The 8134-nt window shown below is 40.0% G+C and overlaps 1 protein-coding gene across 3 annotated transcripts in view; it reads right to left on the reverse strand.

Annotated features, from left to right (window-relative positions):
* Positions 1 to 8112, reverse strand: part of ODF2L (outer dense fiber of sperm tails 2 like) — a 61984-nt gene extending 53872 nt beyond the window's left edge. For 2 of the 3 annotated variants that reach the window (XM_072868444.1, XM_072868449.1), the window contains exons 1-3: positions 7760 to 8112; positions 6688 to 6802; positions 3795 to 3928 (exon numbers count right to left, since the gene is read on the reverse strand). The gene's annotated coding sequence lies outside the window, so the exon portion shown is untranslated. The remainder of the gene's footprint in view (positions 1 to 3794; positions 3929 to 6687; positions 6803 to 7759) is intronic. The other variant, XM_072868445.1, reaches the window with a different exon arrangement.
* Positions 8113 to 8134: the final 22 nt, after the last annotated feature.

The following is an 8134-nucleotide window of genomic DNA, read 5'->3' on the forward strand; positions in this document are numbered from 1 at the left end:
TGCAATGATTTCCTATGTATCTTTCACATGTTGTCAGTTAGGCTTAGTAAGCTGAGAACAAAATTACGTACCTCCAGGCTGTTTATTTATCAAAAAATATTGAAAAATATGTACCTCCAGACTGATTATTTTTCAAAAAATATTTAAGTATGTATATCTACAGGTGTGCAGAAGAGTTGAGTATATAAATACTTCCAGAATGAGAGTTGCAGAGGATATGCAAATGAGCACATGGAAAATGTTCCTAGGTGGAGACTGAACAAATGTATAAATTTGGAGCTAGAACAAACCTTTATATAACAAGAGGTAATTTAAAAGCTGCTAATGGAGAAGGAGTGTGAGGGATACAGGGAGAACGGTGATCAGTATGACTCTTAGGTTGCTGACTAGCAAATTAACAACTGGCTCAAACCAGAATTCCTCAAACTTCTTACATGTCCAAGTACTTTTTACCTCTGCCTTCCAAAAATTGGGAAAAACGTACAATAATAATTAAAAAATGTTAAATTCAACAGTCAAATTATCATTCACAGTCTAGTAAATATACCATGTCCAGCAAACATGAGTACTTTCATTTACAAGCTTGATACTATTAATGCAATTTCTGATAGTGGGAATTACACTTCAGAACCAATATACAGTTTTTATAATTAATATAATATAATACGTACCCTCACCAAGTTTGCTGATGACACTAAACTGGGTGGTGAGGTGGATATGTCAGAAGAGAGAGCCATCTCACAGAGGGACCTCGACAGGCTGGAAGAGCGGGCTAGCAAGAACAGTATGAAGTTCAACAAAGAGAAGAGCAAAGTCCTGCACCTGGGAAGACATAACCAAAGAGCCCAGTACAGGCTGGGCTCTGTGGCTGGGGAGCTGCCTTGCTGAAAGGGACCTGGAGGTCCTGGTGGACAACAAGCTGAACATGAGTCGGCAGTGCGTCGCTGCAGCAACAAAGGCAGATCGGCTCCTGGGCTGCATCTGCAGGGACATTGCTAGCAGAGATAGAGACATGATCATCCCACTCTACTCAGCACATGTCAAGCTGCACCTAGAGTACTGTGTCCAGTTCTGGTTCCCACAATTAAAGACAGACTGGAGAGGGTCCAAAAGGAGAGTCACAAAGATGATCAAAGGGCTGGAGGACCTGCCCTATGAGGAAAGACTGAAGGAGTTAGGTCTATTCTCCCTGGAGAAGAGAAGGCTCGGGGAGACCTCATCACAGTATTCCAATACATAAAAGGCAGCTACAAAGAGGATGAAGGCTCTCTCTTCACAAGGAGCCACATGGAGATGACAAGGGGCAATGGGTACAAGTTGCACTAGGAGAGGTTTCATCTTGATACAAGAAAAAATTTTTTGCAGTGAGAACTATCAATCACTGGAACAACCTCTGCAGGGACATGGTAAAGACCCCATCACTGGAGGTTTTCAAGATGGAGCTGGACAGGGTGCTAGGTAATCTCATCTAGGCTCCCTTTTCCATGAAAGGTTGGACCAGATGATCTTTTGAGGTCCCTTCCAGCCTGGGCTCTTGTATGATTCTATGGTTTTCCTGCATATACCAACAAATCTATGCAAACATTGAATAATCATCTTAAGTTTTCTTCTCTATCTTTGTATCTGCAACATCAAATTTTGCCCTTTGTTCTACCTTACCTTTTACATTTTAACAGCACCAACTTTTTAATATTTTAATGGAATTTCTCTACCTTGCCTTTCCTATTTCTATACTTTCCACAAGTTCTGCTTTTTCTTTATCTAGGTTTCCCATTTTTTGTGGGTTTCTCTACTTCTACATAATGCCATCTCTTAATGAACCTTACTGTTGGTTGTGTTTTTGGATCTAAAATTCCATTTCCCCAAGCAATACTAAATGTTGTAATTTCAGTTCATATCAAGGCCAGAATAGCTCTCACATTTTAGAGAAGAGAGACTCCTTTGGAGAAGAGAGTCAGAAATCAAAATATTATTTGGTGATATCAGTTCCCTCTAATAGTTTTTAGGTCACTGAATGTCCATTTATTCAGAAATACTTCCTTTTGTTTGCTTCTGAAGTGTCTTCTTATTCCCTAAAGTATTTCTGCTGCATACAAATTGTTTGGTAGGAACTACGTCATAAAATCAGAATAAGTGGGTTGCAGCACTATTCCTGGAACTATTTCCTAGAGTTACATAAAAATATGACAGACCTTACACAGCTAATCTCCATGATCCAAGACAACTGATGCATTACTCTGAAGACACCCAATCCTACCTGCCTAGCAAGCAGAGCTGCAGTAGTCTATTGTGTGGCGACACTGACATCTAGTGAGCTCCAACAACACTTCCAGTTTTCCCAAATGTTACAAAAATCGGTTTAGATCAAAGCATCTTTCTCTGGGATACCCTGACCTTAATATAACAGCATATTTAAAAGTATAATCAAATATGAGAGTCGAACGTTGAATTTAGTACTTAAGGCTGGCTCTTACTATAGGAGGATGAAAAAGATTTATTTGAACTAGGAGCATCAGTTTACAGAGCTCTGTCTATAGTAAAAGCTCTGAAGAACTCAGTTCAAGTAACGCGGGATTCAGCACTCCCCCAAACATCTCTGCAAAAGAGAGACAAAATTTGCTCTTTCATGCTTCCTGAAAAGCAAGTGCGAAATGACAGAGTAAGAGTGTTTGATTAATTTCAACGATCATGTTTACACTAACAGTATGTATGCTCAAAAGCTATGTAGGCTGGGGTCCCAGTCACTGACACAACTGCCACATGCCAGTTCAGACTAGCTAGAAAAGATGCAATAGTTAAAGTCAAAAACATAAGCTTTGTTCCTCAACATGGTCTTCCCAATGCTCTGAAAATAATTTCAGCTTCCAGCTGCCTGCACAGACCTCATGGTGTTCCATGGAGAAGATAAGTTTAATTATTCCTATGCGACGTGGAGAAACTGTAGTACCATGTGATAAAGTGACTCTCACAGGCATCAGCAGGGAAGTGGTAGAGCTGCAAATATACCTCCAGTCATTAAACTATCATTGCACAGTAAAAGGAAGAAACCCCAAAACTTCAATTTTTATTTCCACAGGGGCCAGTTATGGCCTATAGAATTTTCTATACAATCTTCCTCCAAGTATAAGATAGATGGCTTCTTCTAAGATAGACAGCTGGGGTGTGGGACCAAATTCTTATCCTGCCTGGGTATCAAACTAACCCACTACGGCTCCAGGAAGTATGATACTGAAAGGACAAAGATCACAAAAACAGCACATGATTTACCTAGTCCAGTTCCCTGAAATTTCAGGACTTTTGCCTACTGAATGTTGTGCCAATTGCTGCATGCAGTCCTAGTACAACTCCAGTTTAAGTGTTTAGGGGAAGCACAGCAACAGCTGCCGTAAGGATCAGTGGAAGAGTGCACTAATGTTAAAAGGAGCATTAATTCTCACTCAGATAGCTGTAGTTTCTGGGCGGAAGCATGCTGTTGAGAACAGCTGCTTTCTGGTTCTGTCAAATCGAGTCCCCAGATTTTTCATGAAAGCCTGATTGTACACAGGCCAGGCAGCTGGCACTACTGATTTTATAATCTTTGCCTGGTTATTATCAAGCTAAGCTCACAGTTGTTAACGTTGGCACAGAAGCTATAGACTCACACACAAACAAATGCCCTTACCTATTTTAGTAAAACAAGCTTTGACTATTAAGTAGAGGTAAAATGTAATAATGTTTATTTAAAATGACACATTCTGCTCCTGTTATTTTTATATGTCTTTTCACTACATTAATAAACATTAAATCAAATTTACCTTCAGATTTTCACACACATCTATTTTGAAACTCTGGTTCCAGGATTGCTGCTATTCTTCAAAGTATTAGTTCGAGTTCTGCAGAGTTGTGACTGGTAATACATTGCCAGAACTGTTTGTTTCCTGCTTTTTAACTGCATTAAAAGATGACATAAATACATAAATATTCATAAAACAGCTGTTTGATGCAAATATATGTGACAATTACATAATCATGAGTGGGAAGGGGAATAGTGTATATACACACAGTGACACAGGATGTGACCCATATAACTCAATGTATTATAGAACTAAATATGTATGAATTCCAACATGGGTACTACATTATTGGGATTACACATGCTACTAAAATGTGTTTGTTTATTTTACCGCATTTTCACAGTGATATAAACTGACTTAAGGAGGCATTTTTTGATTGTCTTTGTTAAATTTTTGACTCCAAAGCCTTTGGTTTAAACACTACCTTCCCATAAAGTCAGGAAGCAGTACTGGGAGTCAGCTTAGAAGCATTTAAGTTATAAGCTATTATTCTTTATATAAAAATATTTTATGTTCTTAATTATACTATAAACCTTTATATTAATATAATTTTGTTTGTTAGGTTGGTTGGTTTGGGGTTTTTTGGTAAGTGTAAGTCTTTAAGGATATGGTCCAAGACTTGTTAGCATCAAGAAAAGAATACTGGAAGCACTCCCAATGGATACACTAGATATTGGTGCGTGGTATTCAAAGGATTGCTTTAAAATTCAAATATTTTAGAACAATCGTACATCCCTTAAAGTTAAAGCACACCTTGATGGCAAGGTGAACAAACAAGATAAAAATTGACATTACCTATCAAGCCATTCTGAACCATATTAAACTGTGCTAAACCTACAATGTTTCTGCAAAGTGACCTTAAAAAATGCTCAAGATTCCACACACTTTCAATGCTTTTGATTTTCATCAAGCTTTTCAAGAAAAGTCTAATGACAAGAACTAAAACCTTAAGATTAATTTCTTCACAGACAAGTGTGACACAGAAGCAAAGTTAGTACAGAGTTCGTAACAGCGACTGTGCTGCAGCATCTAGTTAGTCAACCTACAGATCTCAAATTTCTTGCCCTATTTTACAGTGTATTCAAATGTAATACTTTGCTGCAAAACTTTACAGCTACATGATCAAGATTTAGGTAGACAAATGTAATCATCTAGAGAAATATAAAGGGCTAGAACTATAGCAATTCTAACCATTGGTCTTATTTGTCTCCCGCTTCAGGAAATCTTAATCAGAAATCCTCAAAGCCCTCACTCAAATTACCAAGTAACAGTATTAAAGTTCTCTATATAAATTCTAGTTATGATCATAGGCAGGGATGTTCCAGGGTCTGTTTATATCCAATAGTACAATGCTGTAAAAGGTTATTTCTTCTTTTTGGACATGTTACAAGCAAGGCTGAAGATCAGGCAGTAGGCAAAGTACAGTGTTCACCATACCTGCTGGTGCATTGGTCACCCACCTTCTTCTTAATTGTCAGAGATGAGAGGACATGGCATGCTTCAATTTCTTTTTCAGCCTGAGACGATTCTGTAGATTCTCTTGTGGCTTATACTTCAGTACTTTTACAAGCGACCATCCCTGCAGTCTACCCTACACTTCTGAAGGAAGATACTGTTCCTCCAGCACATGTGGCAGAAGTAAACACACTGACTCCTCAGCTGCTTGCAGCTGATTTTATCAGAATGAGCTAGGGTATCTCTACACACTGTACATTCTTTGAATATACCTTCAGAGCTCTCTCAGTCAGTATCTGGTTTGTAACTAAGCCCACATGCTACGTATGGCTTTCCTTACCTGAGCCAGATGTACTAGTTTATCCCGAACTCAAATCCCTGACAATGTTTTTGGCTCTGAATAGCAGCTGTAGGGAGGGACCACATTTCCTATTAGAACCAGGTATTGAAGCTTCCAATACAGACAGGGCAGACAGCCTGCATATGGTAATCTCTTAAAATGACAACAGGAATCTCCAAGATTCAGCTGTTAACACCTGAATGCCTGTTCCTTCCAGGATGCCAAGAAAATGTCCAGAGTTTGTCCTGAACACTACGTTATAGGCCTACAGAGTGTGGAGAAAGAGAATTTCAAGAAAGGAAGTAACTCAGTAGTGTTTTAAGAGTAGTAGAATACTGTGGAACTCAGAAAGCATGGAGTTCCAGGTTGTGATCCAGTAACTGAATTTATTTTTACATTGTAGGATAAAACAGGGAAAAAAATATCCAAACTAGGGTTTTATATGAAATATATAACATGCACTAGAACAGATCTTCCTCTTAGATAAGTGTAGTAACTGTTAGTCTGAAGAGTTATTTTCTCCCTCTCACTCACATTCTGACTGCTTAAACATTCATGAAAACGGGAAGGATGTTAAAAGTGAGAACTGAAAAAACACATCCAATACCCCACATATGCCAAACAGCCCATCTGCTAAAGGTGGAAGTACCATCTACTTAAGACATTTTCCTAAGCAGTGGTACTGTTCTGTTTAGGGCTTCTTAGGAAAGCAGCAATTAAAAGTAGATATTCCAAATCCTACAAGAACACTCTAACCCATGGGAGCTTAAAAAGATGGGAGTCTTCTTCCTCTTCCATCCAGGCTATGCTAGAAAGGAGAGGTATTTAACCATTTTCTGAAGGAAAAAGCGGAGTGTCAAAGCTGTCAGTCAATATACCACAGAAAGCAGCGCTTTCCTCTCTGGCAGGTGAGGCTTACACATCAGGGCAGTAACAGGGTGCAAGCTTCAGGGAAGAACTAGCAGTATTTTGTTTTGGGAAGAGCTAGACCATGTTGGTTGCTATCAATTCCAGCCTGAACATACCACTCTCCCAAGGCATTATTGGGGTACACCTCACCTGAAGTGATGCTTCTGCCTCAAGGTCAGGCACTGCTGCTCTCAGTTGTTTGGCATGTCTGTCTTTTTGTGGAACTCCATCAATGGGAACTGCTGACTCTTAGCACCGATGAAAGCTATGAAATTAAATAATTGCATCTGTGTGTCCAAATTTAAAATCTTTGATGTTGCTGTCTTTTCACATATCCTACACTGATATCACAAGACATTGTAATCAGCTCTTATATGACCATGTAGTGCTGAGCATTACAAGAGAGACTCATGAGACCTTTATATGCTAGTAAAACTCATTTTAAGAAATGGAAACAAACTTGCCATATAGTTTTTATATATAAACACTTACACCCCTGTATAAGTGAGACAATAAAAACTGAAAAAGGTAAAATGTATTCAAGCAAAGCAAACACATACACACAATAGCTTTCGGGCCCTCTCCTTATCAGTACTAAAGGTACAAGGGGAACTTTACACAGCTTGGGTTTTGTTTTGGTTTTAATTCCTGGAATCTGGCCGGCATGTAAGCAAGATTGCATTGATTGTTACAGTTATTTCCTTTCTCTGGAATTCACTTCTTGTCATAATGCCCTAGGATTTCCTCTAGCTTTATCAAATTTAGCCAAACATTATTTACTATTTGGATTATGAGGTAAATTACTTAACTGAATGACCAGGATCATTTTCAAGCTAGGAATATTAGTTTGTTGACAATTATGCCACATTGTAAATCTGTTTTCTAATTGCTAGTCCATGTCAAAGGTCCTTTCTTTTCTTCTTGGGCATTCGAAAATCATGATGAGAGATGTTAAAATAATAGCAATTATTAAAATGAGAGACTATTTTATTCTAATTTGCTTGATCGCTGGCATTAAGTTATGCTCAAGGTATTTTCAAATACTCCCTTTGTAATGATTTGGTGCTATTTTACAGTTGTGTCTCAGTATACATTTATCTAAACAAGCTCTTTTAATAAACAGCCTTTTTCTGAACGACTTCTTAAAAATTCTTTCCCACCTTACATTTCCGCAGTCTATCCCAAAAATATTTTCCATGAAGACAAACAAGAGCTGACTTACAAAACCCTGGACTCAAGAAACGGGGGCGAGGGGGAACTTGTCCTCTCATAGCCGGCTCCGAGGGTGCCAGCCCCGGCGGGACAGGCCGGGCCGGAGCCCCCCGGGCGGCGGGGTTTCCACGCGTAAGGTCGCGGACAAACGTGCCCCGGGCGGGCCATCACCGCGCCGCACAAGGGGACTCTGCCTTTTCCGCCCGCCTCGCTAGCTGGTCTTTACGGTAAAGGCCGCGACGGGCTCCGGGGAGCCTCCCTTCCCCCACGGCTGGCGGGCGGGCCGAGACTCGCTCCGGAGCCAGCCGCAGCCGCAGCCCCGGAGCACGCAGATAACGGCCGGGCTCCCTGACGCGGGGACGCGTGCCGGGGCCCCGAGGGGCAG

Source organism: Ciconia boyciana, chromosome 7, assembly GCF_034638445.1.
Source record: "Ciconia boyciana chromosome 7, ASM3463844v1, whole genome shotgun sequence".
NCBI classification, from domain to species: Eukaryota; Metazoa; Chordata; class Aves; order Ciconiiformes; family Ciconiidae; genus Ciconia; species Ciconia boyciana.